At 41.1% G+C, this 18,696-nt stretch overlaps 1 protein-coding gene across 1 annotated transcript in view; it reads left to right on the forward strand.

Moving 5' to 3' along the window:
- The window catches only part of CPA5 (carboxypeptidase A5), a gene marked incomplete at its 3' end in the record, with an annotated part of 50,836 nt that overhangs the window by 5,513 nt on the left and 26,627 nt on the right, over window positions 1-18,696 (forward strand).

Here is an 18,696-nt window from a genome sequence, read left to right on the forward strand (position 1 = left end):
CATGTGCAGGACAACCTCTCCTAGAAGAGAGCCCGCTCTGTCTACATTTAATTATCCACATGCACACACACACACCGAGGCCACTATTAAAGGGAGCTTATTCCTTCACACGTGAGTCAGAGCCCTCTGGCTTTGTAGAGAACACAGGTCAGCCCCTCCCCAGCCCCCTTCCTTGAAGTTTGTGCATTCTGGTGGTGTGCTTAGAGAAGCATTTCTGCCACCCTGCTGTATTTTAGTCCTGCTATTTCACTGAGCCCTTTGTATGCCTTTCCTTCCACATAGCTGGGTGGGCAGGCCACACTTGGGATCAACCCTTCCTGGGTGGCCTGTCTCTACCTCATTTTTAGAATAAAAGGACATTGAAATGGTTCTGTAGCCTATTCCAATCTAGCCACGCCCATGATCTTGCTTTGGTGGGGGCCCCAAGGGAAGTGCTGTGGGAGATAATGTTTGTCTTTTAGATTGGTCTCGAAGATGACACATAACTTCCTTCAATATATCTCACCTTTCTTGAACATATTTTTCTTTGAAAAATAAATCCTGAAGGGTCATCAGTATAGGTCATCCCCCTTTTCTGTTTTTGTTTATTTATTCTTAGTCTGAATACAAAGTAGAGGATCACTTCTCATCACTGGGCCAAAAATTCCCAGATACTACAGTTCTGATCACATTCTTCTCTTTATTATTCAGTGTAACTGGGATCCCAGAAGGGGATCTGTGTCTTTATAGGTACTGCTTACTCAGAAACCCTGGATGAAGTGGTGATCTAACAGCAGGATTGCTAAATTATCCCTATCTGTCCTAACGGGCTCCCTTCCACTTTGCCTTTTGAACTTACTTCAGAGATCTTTTTCTCACCCTCTTGGTCCTAAATCACTCCTCTGGCCTGGGTAATCTCCCTGCCCTGGCACATTACAATTTGTTCTCTGGTGTACCTTGTGTTTCCTTCTCCTGGTTTTTCTTTTTGGTCTTTAAAGTTGCCTTTTTCTATTTTGCATCCTGGACCATGAGTACCAAGGTGGAGCAAGGATTCATCGGTCAGGCTCCTCTTGCTACATTCCTCCTTAGCATGTACCATCTGCTTTTTTCCTTTATTCTTTTTTTTTTTTAATTTGCCTTTTTCAAACATGTCTGTAAATCTTATCCTTCTGCCTAGGATTTGTGCAGCATCTGGTGTGTGCTCATAAGCCAATAAATATTCAATAAGAGTCTCCTGATCATCCTCTATTCTTCGCCTTCACCTGAATGGAACCAAGCCATGGTTTTGAATATGCAGCTCTTTATAATGTCAAAAGTCAGTTTTAATCCCTGTCCATATCACATGACATGTAGGAAGTCCTTCTCCATCAGGCCGAGGGGCCTCCAGGGTAATGTTACCTTGGTGATTTTGCTCTGGTCCTAGGTCTAGTTCTTAGTTTTTCAGCTCAGAGGCTTGATATTCTCTGTATCCATATTGATTAGACTTGGGGATGCTGACTCACGCCTACAAAGCTCAGATGAGGCAGATGATAAAATCAGAATACGAATTTATTAATTTACATCATGGCATGTAACTGTTTAGTGGATTGGATCCTCACGTCAGCCTGAACAGTACATTCTCTCCCTGTAGGCAAAGATACATGGGAAACCAAATTATAATCAGAAGGTTGTTTAGTGAGCGGGGCGTCAGAGCAAGGAAAGTTAATTACAGTCTATGATTAGAATTTTTAATGGTATCCAGCTCTAATAGCATGATACATCCAATTCTATAACCAGAACACAACTGCCAGCCAGCTGGTCGCTTGTGCTGGCTAGTCAGGGCTGCCTCAGACCAGACAATGCCTCAGTAGACCTGACAATGCTTGCCTGACAGTGACTCGCCTGTAACCTGGCTCTATTTGTGGAACCCCCCTGCCCACCCCCAAGATTGAGATTGTCCTTTAGATTCCTTAAGAGAAAGATTTATTAGCAAGGCATTAAAAAGCCATAAAAGAATACCTGTGACTATAATAAAATTAAGAGCTATTAATTAAAAGACACCATGAAGAGAGAAAAGTTGCAAACTAGGAGAAGATAGTCACAACATTCATAATACACTCAACAGATGAAGGAGATGCAAAGAACTCCTACAGATCAGTAAGAAAAGAACAAATAATCTGACAGAAAAATGGACAAAAGATATGAGCAAGCATTTCACTTAAGAGGTAACAAGTATTTTGATAAAAACAGGAAGAGATGATTACTGATGGAAGACGTACAAATCAAGACCAAAATGCCATTTTATACTTATTCAATTTACATAAGTCAAAAAGTTGGAGAGGGTGAAGCTGGGGCGAAGTGAGAGTAGCATCGATATACATACACTACCGAATGTAAAATAGTTGGCTGGTGGGAAGCAGCAGCAAAGCATGGGGAGATCGGCTAGGTGCTTTGCAATGACCTAGAGGGGTGGGATAGGGAGGGTGGGAGGGAGCCTCAAGAGGGAGGGGATATGGGGACATGTGTATGTATATGGCTGATTCGCTTTGTTGTGCAACAGAAACTAACACAGTATGTGAAGTAATTATACTCCAGTAAAGATCTATTAAAAAAAAAAGTTGGAGAGGAGGTAGATAATAGGATCTTTTATACATTATTGGTCGGTGTGTGAATTAGTAAAATCACTTTGGAAAATAGTTGGGCATTATCTTCTAAAGTTCATACTTTATGATCCACCTATTCCACCCCAGGCATAAACCCAAGAAATTCTTGTAGTATACAACAGGAGACATAAATGAGAATGTTCACAGCGACACTGTTCATAATAGCAAAACCTAAAAACAACTTAAAAGTCCACCAGTGGGGGACTTCCCTGGTGGCGCAGTGGTTGAGAGTCCGCCTGCCGATGCAGGGGACGCGGGTTCGTGCCCCGGTCCAGGAAGTTCCCACATGCTGCGGAGCGGCTGGGCCCATGAGCTGTGGCCACTGAGCCTGCGCGTCCAGAGCCTGTGCTCCGCAACGGGAGAGGCCACAACAGTGAGAGGCCCGCATACCGCAAAAAAAAAAAAAAAAGTCCACCAGTGGGAGAATGGGTGAATAAGTATGGTATTTTCACATACTGAAATATTATAATACAGTCAAAACAAAATTTAGTGTGATTTCCTTTCTAGAAAGTTCCAAATAACTGGGAAAAATATATATATATATAATTTATATATACACATACACTTACAAGGAAGGCATAAAATTTGATAAAACTATAAAAAAGGGATGCAATAGTGAAATAAGTCAGACAGAGAAAGACAAATACTGTATGTTATCACTTATATGTGGAATCTGAAAAATAAAACAAACTAGTGAATATAACAAAAAAGAACAGACTCACAGATGTAGAGAACAAACCAGTGGTTAACAGTGGGGAGAGGGAAGAGGGAAGGGACAAGATAGGGGTAGGGGATTAAGAGGTACAAACTACTATGTATAAAATAAATGAGCTACAAGGATATATTGTGCAGCACAGGGAATATAGCCAATATTTTATAATAAATATAAATGGAGTATAATCTTTAAAAATTATGAATCACTTTGTTGTACACCTAAAACATATAATATTGTGAATCAGCTATAACTCAGTAAAAAGGGTTGGGGGAAGGGAAGCAAGGTATAGTAGGCATGCTCAGACCCCTTTTCCCAGTCAAGTGCACTCATCCCCAGCTGCTAGGAGTGTTGGCTATCAACAGCTCAAGGCCCCATCCTCTCTGGAGAATTGTCCTTAGCCAAATGGGGCCTGCCTTACCCAGGAAGCCATGCACCTGCTTTCTCTTTATCACCTCCCCACATGTCAGCCAATGACTGCCTGACTCGGGGTACAAACAGCTAGTCTTTTACTTCAAGGTAGATTCAATGCTGTGGTTCAGTGTATGCTTGAGAGCTCTGAATCCAGCCTCCAGCAGATTCCTCATCCTTGCTTAGCTTTTTTTCCCCCTGTCCCTCCCTGCTTCCCAAACTCCCCTTCTCCTGAGAACTCCCTCAATAAATCACCTAAGCAAGAATCCCATCTCAGGCTCTACTTCTAGGGAAATGGAGAACCTGGGATTCTGAATGATGGTTACCTTAGATGGGGAGAGGCTCGGAGATGAGATAAGGGTCAAGGCCCTATGATGAAATGAAGGACCTTAGCTTTTGTTTTAGGTTATGTTTCTTTTTTTTTTTTTTCAGGGAAAATACCTAATTCAACAGCTAAATAAATAACCAAAGAAGTTGTGCCATTAACCAAGGATTATACTTAATCTATTTCTATGGACCTGAAATCCCATTTTAAAAAATGTTAACAAAGATATAGATTTTTTTACAAAAAGGTTTTACTATTCAACATGCATTTATTGAGAGTCTAATGTCTGCCAGGGGCGGTTTTAGGTGCTGGCAATGCAGTGACAAACAAGGAGACAAAATCCTTTCTTGCATGGAATTTCATTGTAGTTGGAGACACAGAAAGTTCTCAAGTAAACAATTAAATTAAAATTTTTAATTTGGGTAATGAGAGCAGCTGCTATAAATAAAAGAAAATTGGTTGCTGTCAGGAGAGTGATGGGTGGTGGTGGGGCCTCTAGATTGGAAATGTTAGAGAAGATGGCATCTGGCTTGTATTGTAAAAGTCTTCTTACCTCTCGTTTTTGCGTTCTTTTTATACTCCCTAAAACCACGTGGAAAATGTGGGCTAAATGTTTTTATCCACATTTTACAGGTGGAAAATCTCAAGAGCAATAGGTTTCTCTTGCCCAAGACAAATAATATCTTCTGTCCTCTAAATGAAGACCCCACTGAAAAAGAGAAGATCTAAGTCATAAACATTCATGGACACAAGTTAAATTTCTGAAACACATTTCATTTAGAAAGGCTCTTATACCTCATCAAATCAGTCTCCATGGAATTTTCCACTATTAAGGACACTAAATAGGATGGAAAAGGGATAATCCATTGATAATGGAAAAAAGTATTTTAGATTCTCTTTTTTGAAGTACTGGGGAGGGGGCTTGCTGAGCCATTTCCAGGTCTTACACCCAGTCCTGTTGGGGACAAAAAGAAGACCTTCTGTGAAGTAACTGGTAGGGTGAGGGATACTGTCCATGGCTGTGGATGGGATTAGCTGTCATCCATGTGCTGCCTACTTGAAACCAGAGCCACTCACTGAACTGCAGCCACCTGGGGACTGAAAGGTAGACCACATCCACTTCTGTCTGGGTTACACATGGTGAGGGGCAGTCGAATAGCCCAACTCAGCCATGTGACCTTGGGCCATGATGTAACCTCTGGGAGCCCTAGTTTCCTTATCTTTAAGATGAGAATAGTGACTATATTTACAATAGCTTATCAAGAGAATTCAGTAAGCTAATGTATTAAAGTCCTCAGCACCTTACCTGGAAGTAGAAGTACTCAGTATGTGTTAGCTTGAATTATTATTCTCACCAAGTGGTGAAAATTCATTTATGAATGAGGACATTGGCTTTTTCCCTTATTAGAAGCCTTATTTTATTTTGGCCATGCTGTGTAGCATGTGGAATCTTAGTTCCCTAACCAGGGATCAAACCCGTGCCCCCTGCATTACAAGCACAGAGTCTTAGCCATTGGACCGCCAGGGACGTCCCATAGAAGACTTATTTTCTTTAGACTTATCTTGAGACTTAAAGATCTCAACGGTTCACAGAAAAGCACTAGTTGGATGTTGTCATTTTGAGTATCATTTGGGTTTTGAAATATTGGGGTTCTTTGGGAGCTTTCCTATGTTAAACAAATATTGATGCCCTTTTACTGGATTAATCAAAGGAACCTGGCCTGAAACCTTCAAAGGTCCAGCTTCCAAGCACAACTATGTCAAGTGTATAGGGTCACCATTGATTTCTACAGGTGCTGGGAAGGCCCTGACTGCTATAAGTCTATTTTGGGTGAAGTTGAGGGTATGTTCCAGTTTTGGACGGTCCTATGTAGATTGCACTTCTTTTATGTGACTATCTTAAGAATAGCTATGAAGAATCTTTAAAAGAATTTTTTTAATATCTTTATTGGAGTGTAATCACTTTACAATGTTGTATTAGTTTGTGCTGTACAACAAAGTGAATCAGTTATAAGTATAAATATATCGGCATATCCCCTCCCTCTTGAGCCTCCCTCCCACCCTCCCTATCCCGCCCCTCTAGGTTGTCACAAAGCATTAAGCTGATCTCCTTGTGCTATGCAGCAGCTTCCCACTAGCTATCTATTTTACATTTGGTAGTGTATATATGTCAATGCTACTACTCTCTCACTTTGTCCCAGCTTCCCCTTCCCCCCACCCCGAGTCCTCAAGTCCGTTTTCTTTTTTTTTTTTTTTTTTTTTTTTTTTTTTTTTTTTTGCTGTACGCGGGCCTCTCACTGCTGTGGCCTCTCCCGTTGCGGAGCACAGGCTCCGGACACACAGGCTCCGCGGCCATGGCTCGCGGGCCCAGCCGCTCCGCGGCATGTGGGATCCTCCGGGATCGGGGCACGAACCCGCGTCCCCTGCATCGGCAGGCGGACTCTCAACCACTGCGCCACCAGGGAAGCCCCTCAAGTCCGTTTTCTACATCTGCGTCTTTATTCCTGCCCTGCCACTAGGTTCATCGGTACCATTTTTTAGATTCCATATATGTATGTTAGCATATGGTATTTGTTTTTCTTCTTCTGACTTATTTCACTCTGTATGATAGACTCTTCCATCTACCTCATCACAAATAACTCAATTTCATTCCTTTTTATGGCTGAGTAATATTCTATTGTATATATTTGCCACATCTTCTTTATCCATTCATCTATCGATGGATGTTTAGGTTGCTTCCGTGTCCTGGCTATTGTAAGTAGTGCCACAATGAACATTGTGGTACATGTATTTTTTTGAATTATGGTTTTCTCAGGGTATATGCCCAGTAGTGGGATTGCTAGGTCATATGGTAGTTCTATTTTTAGTTTTTTAAGGAACCTCCATACTGTTCTCCCTAGTGGCTATATCAATTTACATTCCCACCAACAGTCCAAGAGGGTTCCCTTTTCTCCACACCCCCTCCAGCATTTAGTTTTTGTAGATTTTTTGATGACGGCCATTTGAAGAATCATTTTTATCATTATTACCATCATCTTTATCTTTCTATTTGATGAATTCTGGAATTTTGCCAAACTAGACAGCTTGTAAAATAAATTCTCCCTACTATTTGTATTGAGCCTTAAATCATGAACACCAGCTGTTTCTTGTATTTGAAGTAAAGCTCCAGGTGTACTGGGGGCATCCAGAGAGCAAAGGCAGTTTTTTCCTCCTTAGAATATATGGGTACCATGGTGCAGCTGGGCAATTTGCTCTTTTAATGCAGAAAGAGAATCTCATAGTTTTTGTATTTCCTACAAAGCTGAGCTCAGCAGCTAGTAAATATTTGTCGATTTGATTTGCTGTAGGGCAGCAAGTTAACAATCGCATAAACCATGCTCTCAACAAGTTAGGGCAGCAGAAAAAGAGTACTTTTTCCAACAAATATTATCAGTGGAATTCTGGAAAGTAGATAGGAATGTATGTCCCTAAGTTCTAAGAGAAACAGAGCATAAATTAAACCTTTAGAGATAAGGAAGACTTGATATTGTTTAAGTTGCTTGCATTTTTGTAATGATTTATAGTTTTAAAATGCTTCTATAGATATTGGATAATTAAATTATCACAACCACCTGGGGATATGTGCAGGATGGGTATTATTATCTCTATTTGCTGATGAGGAGTCAAAGAATTAAAGAGGTGAAGTAACATGTCCAAACATAGACAGATGGAAATGGTGAAGCAGATTCTCAAGGCCAGCTCTAGAGATTGTTGCTGAGAAAGCAATTTGAATGCTTTTAAAATGCACAGAGTTCCTCCAATTCCTTTGGTCTCACAGCCCTGTATTATCTGCCTGACCCCTGAAACCTTTGAGTTTCCAGATTTGCAGTGATGAGAGGGAATTTAGGGAAGAAACAGGAGCCAGGCCTCCCTCTCTGGCTGCCATTGCTGGCTGATGATGACCACAATTGAGGGACATTGTGTGGTTCCCATGGGTCTGCCCCCTGTGCCTGCACCCAACATTGTCATCAAGAGACAATATTTTAATTATTAAGAAACATCTGAAATGGACCAAAAACACTATATCCATCCATTAGGGACTTCATGCCCTTAGAGATTAGATAACCTATAGAACCACCTACTCCCATCTTTAACTTTAGCCTCTTGAAACCTTGATGACAAAATGCCCACTGCTCTCAACAAGGAGGTAGATATATTCTGTTTGAGTATTTAAACAACTTGGCCTAACCTTAGAAAATCATTAACCCAGATTTTGGGCTTATAATTCCCTGAAGGGCAGAGCCAAGGTTTTATTTATTTTGGGTCCACAGTACCTAAGCACAAATTGGTGACACCTGCAGCAGAGTCAGCTGATATACTTAGCTAACTGGCTGAGGCAGTCTTCCTTCCTCAGCCCTGAGTACCTTGCTATAGTATTGTTCTTTTCTGAAGGATGTAAGAAGCACAGAGGTCAGGGAAAGCAAAGACCTGCTCTCATTTCAGCAAATCTGTATTAGAAAACTCAGAGACGTCAGGCCCAATGGGAGAGGAAGGGTGACCTATCTCATCATTGTGAAGTGGTATTTCTAAATGCTTCTAGAGGCAGCTGGTGGTTGAACAGGTATTAACTTGTTAAGGAGGCATGTCAAAGAAGCAGACCCCAGATCTCCCTCTCTCTCTCCTGCCCCAGGGCCATCAATAGGATAAATATCTTACAGGCATGTTTCTTTATGTCCTCCAGGCTCCATAGTGCCTGGCAGCAGGTCTAGGAGCCTTCCGTTTACTCAGGAAAACAAATGAGGGACTCATATAGCCAGAAAGATATTTGTTCAAGCTGGAAAGTGGACAAATTGCTAGGCTGGAGAAGGCCTGATGATGAATAGCACTGGCCCTGGAAGAGGGTGTTTCCCTCCTACTCTTTGCCAGGGCTGCAGGGTGGTGGAGGGATATAGGTGCCAGCTCTGTGGTCTCAGAGGCCAATGGTATCATAACCTTTATAAATTAAACCAAAAGATTGAGAGGAGGCAGTCCAGAGATGATTTCCCTTACTCCCAATAGAAGGAGAAATAATAACACATTGATCAATTTTTCCCTGAGTTGCCCAAACTTGATGGAATGTTTGCTCTAGTAATATCAGGATTTTACTTTTTATTTCTCTGACACTTGGATCCAAATTTGTGGACCCGTCCTCAACTATTACCATCATCAATATTTGAGCAATGTAAGGTTCAGAGTAAAGTTGTTGCTTAGGATTTAATGGCCCTGTGTTCTAAATCTGTTTTTTTTAACACCCTGAAGTGTCTGTCAAATTTCTCAAGATCTCAACACCCAAGGTATTTCTGTGGTCCCAGGAACCGAAAGGCCTCACTCTATTGCAAAACCATCTTCCAGAGTCAGGCTGCCTTCTCCCTTCATATATGATAAATTCCTGAACATGTATGTTTATGAAATTTTAGCAGTAGACACAGATTATAATTAGTGTATTACCAGTGAGCCCAAACCTTTCTACTCAAAGTCAAATGACAGCATCAGGCAATACCAGGGAGCTTGTCAGAAACAGAATCTCTGGCTCCACTTCAGACCTACTGAATCAGAACCTGCATTGAACATGATTCTCAGGTAACTCACATGCCGAGCAAACTGTGGGAAACACTGAGCTAAAAATATATTTACTAATTACACCTCACCTCATCATCTTTTAGACAGGTGTTCTCCACCCTGGCTATATGTTAGAATCACCTGGGGGCTTTTGCAAACTACTGATGCTTAGGTTCCATCCCAGACCAATTAAAACAGAATCTGTGGACATTGGTTTGTAAAGATCTGCTCAGGTGATACTAATGGATAACCAAGGCTGAGGACACTTTTTTTTGGTCTGTGCCAGGTGACTTGCGGGATCTTAGTTCCCTGACAAGGGATTGAACCCAGGCCCACAGCAGTGAAAGCACCGAGTCCCAACCACTGGACCACCAGGGAATTCCCCCTGAGGACACTGTTTTGAACCCAATTTCCAGTGCCATTTTCACAGTGTTTTTTTTTTTTTTTTTTGCGGTATGCGGGCCTCTCACTGTTGTGGCCTCTCCCGTTGCGGAGCACAGGCTCCGGATGCGCAGGCCCAGCGGCCATGGCTCACGGGCCCAGCCGCTCTGCGGCATATGGGATCCTCCCAGACCGGGGCACGAACCCATATACCCTGCATCGGCAGGCGGACTCTCAACCACTGCGCCACCAGGGAGGCCCCACAGTGTTTTATACATGGATAAATTCTCCATGGATCTCTATGTTTCTGCACATCCAGATTATCTTTTCAAGGCTGTTAGAACAATAAATAGCTTTGGAAGACAGAGATAATGTTCCCTGTGAAGGAAAGATTTGTTTACTGTTCAGTATAATAAAATAATCATCGTATTCAAACTGCAGAAAGATAAAGACAAAGAGAAAATCTTGAAAGCGAGTGGAGGGGAAATTACTACTTATAGAGAAACAAGCATAAGAATTACAGTGGACTTCTTGTCAGAAACTGTGAAAGCAAGAAGAGAGTGGAATGAAATATTTAAAGTTTTGAAGAAAAATACACAAACCTAGAATTCCTACCCAGTGAGATTATCCCTTGAGACTGAAGGAGACTCAAATAGGCAAAACAGTCTTGAGAGAGAAGAACATAGCTGGAGGTGTCATGCTCCCTGATACCAAACTATACTACAGAGATATAGTAATCAAAACAATATGGTACTGGCAAAAACAGATACGCAGATCAATGGAACAGAACTGAGAGTTCAGAAATAAACCTATATGTATAAAGACAATTTATGACAAAGGAGCAAAGAACATACAATGGAAAAAGGATAGTCTCTTCAATAAATAGTGTTGGGAAAACTGGATAGCCACATGCAGCAAAATGAAACTAGACCACTATCTTACACCATACACAAAAATTGACTCAAAATGGATTAAAGCATTGAGTGTAAGACCGAAAACCACAAAATTTCTAGAAGAAGACATAGGTGGTAACCTCACTGACATCTAGTGACGTCTTAGTGACGTTTTGTGGATCTGACTCCAAAGGCAAGGGAAACAAAAGCAAAAATAAGCAAATGGGACTATATCAAACTAAAAAGCTTCTGTATAGCAAAGGAAACCATCATCAAAATGAAAAGGCAGTCTATTGAATGGGAGAAGATATTTGCAAATCATATATCTGATAAGGGACTAATATCCAAAATATATAAAGAACTCATATAATTCGACAAAAAACAAACAACTTTGATTAAAAAATTGGCAGAGGACCTGAATAGACATTTTTCCAAAGAAGACATACAGATGGCCAACAGGCACATGAATACATGTTCAACATTACTAATTATTAGGGAAATGCAAATCAAAACCACAATGAGAGATCACCTCCCACCTGTTAGAATGACTATTACTGAAAAGACAAGAAACAACAATGTTGCAGAAGATGTGGAGAAAAGGGATTCCTCATACACAGTTGGTGCTGTTATAAATTGGTGCAGCCACCATGGAAAACAATATTGAGGGTTCTCAAAAAATTAAGGCTAGGACTACCATTGACCCAGCTATTTCACTTCTGGGTATTTATCCAAAGAACATGAAAACATTAATTCAAAAAGATATACACACCCATATGTTCATTACAACATTATTTACAAGAGCCAAGATATGGAAACGACCTAAGTGCCCACTGATGGATGAATGGATAAAGAAGATGTGGTGTATATACCAAATGGAATACACTCAGGCATAAAAAAGAATGAAATCCTACCATTTACAACAACATAGATGGATCATGAAGGTATTATGAAATAAGTGAATTAACTCAGAGAAAGATAAATACCATATGATTTCACTCATATTGAATCTAAAAAAACAAAACAAGTGAACAAACAAAGAAAACTAAAAACAAACTCATAGATACAGAGGTCAAATTAGTGGTTACCAGAGGGGAAGGGGGTTGAGAGGTGGGTGAAATAGAGGGTAGGGGGTCAACTGTATGGTGATGAATGGTAACTAGACTTGTGATAATCATTTTGTAGTGTATACAGATGTTGAATTATGATGCTGTACACCTGAAACTTATATAATAAAATATAATAATAAATAAATATCAACATTAAAACAGAGTGAAGAAGAAATACTTTCCCAGAAAAACAAAATCTGAGGGAATTCGGATTTTGAATTCTGCAAGAAATATTAAAAAAAGTTTTTCAGGGAGTAGGAAAATGAAATAGGTCAAAAATTTGTATCTACATAAAGAAAGGAAAGGGGAAGGAATAAATGAAGGTAAAATAAAATATTTAATTTTTTTCTTAATTGATCTAGAAGATAACTCTTTAAAAATGGTAACAATGAGATTACTGTTTATGGATAAGTGAAATATACTGTATTTCAGCAATGTTATAAGGGGTAAGAGGAAGAAACTGGGAATGTTCTAAAGCAATGGTCCCCAACCTTTTTGGCACCAGGGACCGGTTTCATGGAAGACAATTTTTTCATGGACCGGGGTGGTGGGGGGATGGTTTGGGGATGATTCAAGCACATTACATTTATTATGCACTTTATGTCTATTATTATTACGTTGTAATACATAACGAAATAATTATAAAACTCACCATAATGCTGACAGGAGGCAGAGCTCAGGTGGTAAGGCAAGAGATGGGGAGCGGCTGTAAATACAGATGAAGCTTCGCTCACTCACCTGCTGCTCACCTCCTGATGTGTGGCCCAGTTCCTAGCAGGCCACAGACCAATACTGGTCCGTGGCCCGGGGGTTGGGGACACCTGTTCTAAAGTACCCACACCACATGTGAAGTAGTGTTGTTTGAAGGCAGACATAGATTAGTTAAAAGTGTACATTGCAAATTCTAGGGCAACTACTAAAATAATTTTTAAAAGACGCATACTTGATATGCCAAGGGAGAAGATAAAGTGGAATTCTTTGAAATGTTCAATTAAACCCAGAGAAGGCAGGTAAAGAGGGGAACAAAAGAAACAAAAACAAGTATAATAAATAGAAAACAGTTACAAACATGGTAGCTATTACTCCAACTATATCAGTAATAAATTTAAATGTGAATGGTCTAATACACCAATTAAAAGACCGAGATTGTCAGACTGGATAAAGAAGACCCAACTATTAAGTCGTCTACAAGAAACCCACTTTAAATATAAAGGTTCAGATATATTAAAAGTGAAATGATGGAGAAAGCTATTCCACGCTAACACTAATCAAAAGAAAGTTGTAGTAGCTGTCTTAATTTCAGACAAAGCAGACTTCAGAAAAAGGAAACTTATCAGGGATAAAGAGGGGCATTATATAACAATAAAGGATTTAATTTTCCAAGAATATATAACAGTTCTTAGCATGTTTGCACCTAACAACAGAGTGTTAAAATTCATGAGGCAGGGCTTCCCTGGTGGCGCAGTGGTTGAGAGTCCACCTACCAATGCAGGGGACACGGGTTCGTGTCCCGGTCTGGGAAGATCCCACATGCTGCGGAGCGGCTGGGCCCGTGAGCCATGGCCACTGATCCTGTGCGTCCGGAGCCTGTGCTCCGCAACGGGAGAGGCCACAACAGTGAGAGGCCTGCGTACCGCAAAAACAAAAAAAATTCATGAGGCAAAAACTGATAGAACTGCAAGGAGAAATAGACAAATCTGCTATCTGGTTGGAAATTTCAACATCCTTTTTTCAGTAATTTTTAGGTCAACCAGGCAGAAAATCAGAGAGAATATAGTTGACCTGAACAGCACCATCAATTGATTTGATCTAATTGACATTTATGGAACACTCCATCCAACAACAGTGGCATACACATTCTTCCCGAGCGCTCATGGACTTTCACTAAGATAGACCATATTCTGGGCCATAAAAAAAATCTTGTGAATTCCCTGTCAGTCCAGTGGTTAGGACTCCACACTCTCACTGCCAAGGGCATGGGATCGATCACTGGTTGGAGAACTAAGATACCGCAAGCCGCGGCATGGCAAAAAAAAAAAAAAAAATTTTAAAAGAATAGAAATCATAGAAGCTTTAAGGTTCCCTACACTCAGTATTCCTCTCCTATAATTCAACCTACTGCCTGGGCAGGTGGCACCTGACCCTCTTTGTGGAAAATGGGACTCAGAGAACTGACACAAATGCTGATATTTCCATGAGTAATAAAGTTCTTTGTCTGTGACCCAGGGTTTTGTGTCTTCTGCTGGCATCCAGGAAATGGTGGCAAGCCAACTTATTAACTTGAAGTCAGGGTAAAAATTTTGACCTTTCAGAGTTCTTGACAACATCTTTTATAGTTTTAATCTTTTCCTGTCCAAATCAATACCTAGTTACCTAGGTTACTCCAATGCATGTCTGAGTGAGGCTATTTGTTTCCAGAATGTTTATTTTCCATCTTTATCTCAGTTACATCAAGTTTATCTCAACGGTTTAAAAATTGGCACTAAAAATTTCAGTTTTCCATTTTCCACTAATTTTTACAAAATCTGGGCAAAATGTGCAAACAACTCTGTTTAGATGAAATCAAGTAAGGTGAGGAGCTAAATTGGCAGGCAACACCCCATCCCCCCAGTTGCTGTCTTCTGTTGCACAAAAGTCTGCTGTTGTACAGAGGCTGAGTTCAGCACATACAAGAAGTGTTACTATGTAATTAAGTCAAGGAGAGCCTGAAGTAAACATGGACCAGCAGTAGTCTTAAAATTCTTGATCGCAAAGGCCTGTGATGGGGGAAGACTGTTCTGACGCCACATGACAAAAGGGAGCAGCAAGGATTCAAAATCTCAATCAGACATCAGATTCTAAAGGCATAACCTTGCTCATAGTAGTGCTCAAATAGTACCCCCCCCCACCATAATACATTGATTTCAAAGATAGGGAAATCCTCCAGTATCTGTCAACATTGATTTAAATAAGTTTTAATTTTAAAAAATCAGATTTTGCCACCCAATGCTATGTAAGAGAAGAGGTACTTATAGAAACAAAGTCATGACAGTATGAGACTTTTCAAAATTGGTGCCAGATCATTAGGCCAGCATTCTTCAGATTTTTTTCATCCTGCCCTCCTACAATTAAAAAGTTTTTAGCATGTCACACCCAACATATGTAATTATGTATTTATAAATTCTGTATAAATACCATTGTACTTATATCATGTATTTAATAAAACACAAACAAAAATTGAAATAAAAAAGGATGAGATAAAAATATACACTAGAGGGACTTCCCTGGTGGCACAGTGGTTAAGAATATGCCTGCCAGTGCAGGGGACACGGGTTTGAGCCCTGGTATGGGAAGATCCCACATGCCGCGGAGCAGCTAAGCCCGTGCGCCACAACTACTGAAGCCCGCGTGCCTAGAGCCTGTGCTCCGCAACAAGATAAGCCCCCACAATGAGAAGCCCATGAACCGCAATGAAGAGTAGTCCCCGCTCGCTACAACTAGAGAAAGCCCACACGCAGCAATGAAGACCCAACACAGCCAAAAATAAATACATTAATTAATTAATTAATTTTAAAAATATATACACTAGAAGTCTTATTAATTTCTTCCTCTCTCCCCGGTAAGAGCAAATGCCTCACTTTGGAGATCATTGGCTTTGATTGAAGAATGCTTCTAACTCTGGTCTCTGATTTCCCTTGAGCTTTCTAATAGTTTCCAATAGTCTCATAAATGAATGCCTGCCTCTTCAACTAGACAGGGGTGGGCAAACTACAGCCTGCAGGCTAAATCTAGATCCACTTATTTTTGTACAGCCCAAAAGCTCTTTATATTTTTAAATATAAGAAAGACTATACAGTGAGAATACTTGCTGTATATTGCCTCATGGGCCCCCCAAAGACTAAAATATTTACTATTTAGTCCTTTCCAGAAAGCGTTTGCTGGCCCACAGACAGGAAAAGTGTCTGGCCACCTTTGCGTTTCCTCCACACAGTAGAGACTTCACCAGCTCCTCATAGGGCTGTATGCATGGCTCCCCAGCACCAGGGGCTGGCCCCTGACTGCAGCTGCACCCCTTGGCCTGCAGGTGCCCTTCCTCCAAAAAGTAGGAAGTGGCTTCTTGGGTGGTGGCTGCCAACCCTCTCTGCCTCACTGGGAGCAGGCTCTTGGCCTGTGGTCTGGGGCACCTGATCATCATTGGCTGGGTGGTCCTGGTATGGCCAGTCCCTCAGCCACAGTGGGTTGAGAGCTGTGGGCTGAGGGCCAGGGAATGTCACTGGGCAAACCCTCTCCCCTTTAGGGACTGGGTGGAGGTGGACTGGAGCTGGGGTCTCCCGGGTAGGTGGCTGGACCAGTGAGGAAGAGGGTGGGTGTGCTGCAATAGAGAGGAGGCCAGCTGGGTGTCCAAGCAAAGGCATCCATGTGGCAGAGGGTGGCCCAAGAGTCTGTCATCAACTGCTGGGCCTAGGTTTGGGGGTGGACGCCAGTTCTGGGGGAGGGGAAAGCAAGACCCTGGTACTGGAGGGTTGCATTTAAGTATGATACCATGTGAGGTCTCTGACTGTGGGTGGTGAGAAAGGGGTCCAGTAACTAAAAGTGGGAAGCAGGACAGAGCAAAGATTTAGGAGCTCTGAGCTGGTGGATGCAGAGCTGGTGGAACAGGCAAGGGCAAAGGCCTAGGAAGCAAGGTTTGTTCCCCTAGGCTTTGGGCAGTTAGCAGGATGAGTGAATCAACAGATCATCAATAAGTAGGTCCTGGGCAGTGCCTGGGCTGTATGCAGGGTTTCTTGGGTCACACAGATGAATGTGACACAGCCTTAGCCCACGATGAGCTTGTTTCATGTTAGACTGATGCTTGTGAAGAATTAGAATTTATATGGTGTGTGATGATAGGGGGAAGCATGAGATGTGATGGAGATATGGTCGGTCAGCTACAGCTTCCCTTGCTGGAATGACCCCAGTGTGGGACTTTTCAATGATGAAGTTGATTTAGAAACTAGTCTAGAGCAGCATTAACCCACCTTTTGGTGGGTCATTGTTTTCTTGGATTTTCAGTTCTCAATTTCCTTTGAAAGCACCTGTTTGGCATATTTCTGGAAGGTGGGATAAGCCTGTTTTGTGTTAATTAAATCACATTTTGAGTGTCCCGAGGGAGGAATGTTAAGAAACTGTAGTAAATCCTCTTGTTAGTCAAAGAATCCTTTTGCAGTGTGAATGATGATACTCCTGTTTTTTAATATTACATTTGATATATTCATTTCCATTAAGCACCCAAAGTGGACTTCTGGAAATTAAACATAATTTAGTTTGGGAGTTTTATTTGCAAATATTAGAGCACCTCATGTGATCTCTGGAGACTGTTAGGGAGGTCTCCAACCAGAAGTGGGAATTAATACCTTTAATGAAGAAAGGATTCAGGGCAAGAATCAGATTTCCTGGAACCTCGTCACCCTGCCTCAGATGGTTAACTCCTTCATACTTTCTCTGACTTAGCTCAAATTCCACTCTCTCTTTTTTTTGAGCTTTAATTTTTTGTGTGTGGTAAAATATACATAACATAAAATTTACCACTTTAATAATTTTTAAGTGTACAGTTGAGTAGCGTTGAGGAAATTCACATTGTTGTGCACCCATCAGCACCATCCATTTCCATATCTTTTCGTCTTCCCCAATTGAAACTCTGTACCCATTAAACACTAACCCTCCATGACCCCATTCCCTCACCAGCCCCCAGAAACCACCACTCTACCTTCTGTCTCCATGCATTTGACTATCCTAGGTATCAGACGCCACTTTTTAAACTTCACTTTTATTTAAATTAATTATACGGCAGGCACATCGTTTAATGAGTCCAACAAGTCTACAAGACTTGTTATAAAAAGCAGCCGAGTCCTGCTCCCCATTCCTTCTTTCTATGTCTTGCTCTCCAGCAACAACCAAACTGAATTCTTTTAGCCTTGACATTCACATCCATAAACCTAGATACAGTGTTTATATTGCTACCTCTTGCTTTGTTCAGTTTTAGGCATTTTCTATTGATTTCTCACTATGAAAAATAAGAATTTAGCTTTCTCATATTTCCTTTAAAATACATTTTATTGTGAAGTATATCATACGTACAAGAGCCTGTGTAAAGCTTTCATAGCCTGTTAAAAATATAATTAACTCTCTTTTACCCACCATTCAGCTTAACAAGAACAAACACACCTTAGAAGCCTGCAGGTGCTCCTCATTGCACTCCCTTCCCTTCCCCAGATGAAACCACAAATCCACGCTAATAAGTTCCTTCCTTTTCCTTGTAATTATCAGCTGTGCACATATTCCTAGACAATATATTGTTCAGTCTTACCTGTTTGTGAATGTATATAAATGGAAACATACAGTGCGTCTTCCAATTTGGCTTCTTTCACTCGACATCATGGTTTTCAGGTTCGTCTGCTGGATGCATGTAGTTGTAGTCAGTTCATTTCCTCTGCTCTGTTGTATTACAACTACATCTCCATTTTAGAAATCCAATCTTGGACATATATCTTGCTGCACATGTACATGAGTTTCTTCAGGGCATATAGCTGGGAGTGCAATTGTTAGGGTTTAGGATGTGCAACTTCACTAGGTAACGAGTGTTTTCTGAAGTGATTTCACCAATTTAAAGCTCTACCAGGAGTGGATGAGAGGTGCTGTTGCCCCCATCCTT

This window comes from Mesoplodon mirus (genome assembly GCF_964341445.2).
Source record: "Mesoplodon mirus genome assembly, chromosome: 9".
NCBI lineage: Eukaryota > Metazoa > Chordata > Mammalia > Artiodactyla > Ziphiidae > Mesoplodon > Mesoplodon mirus.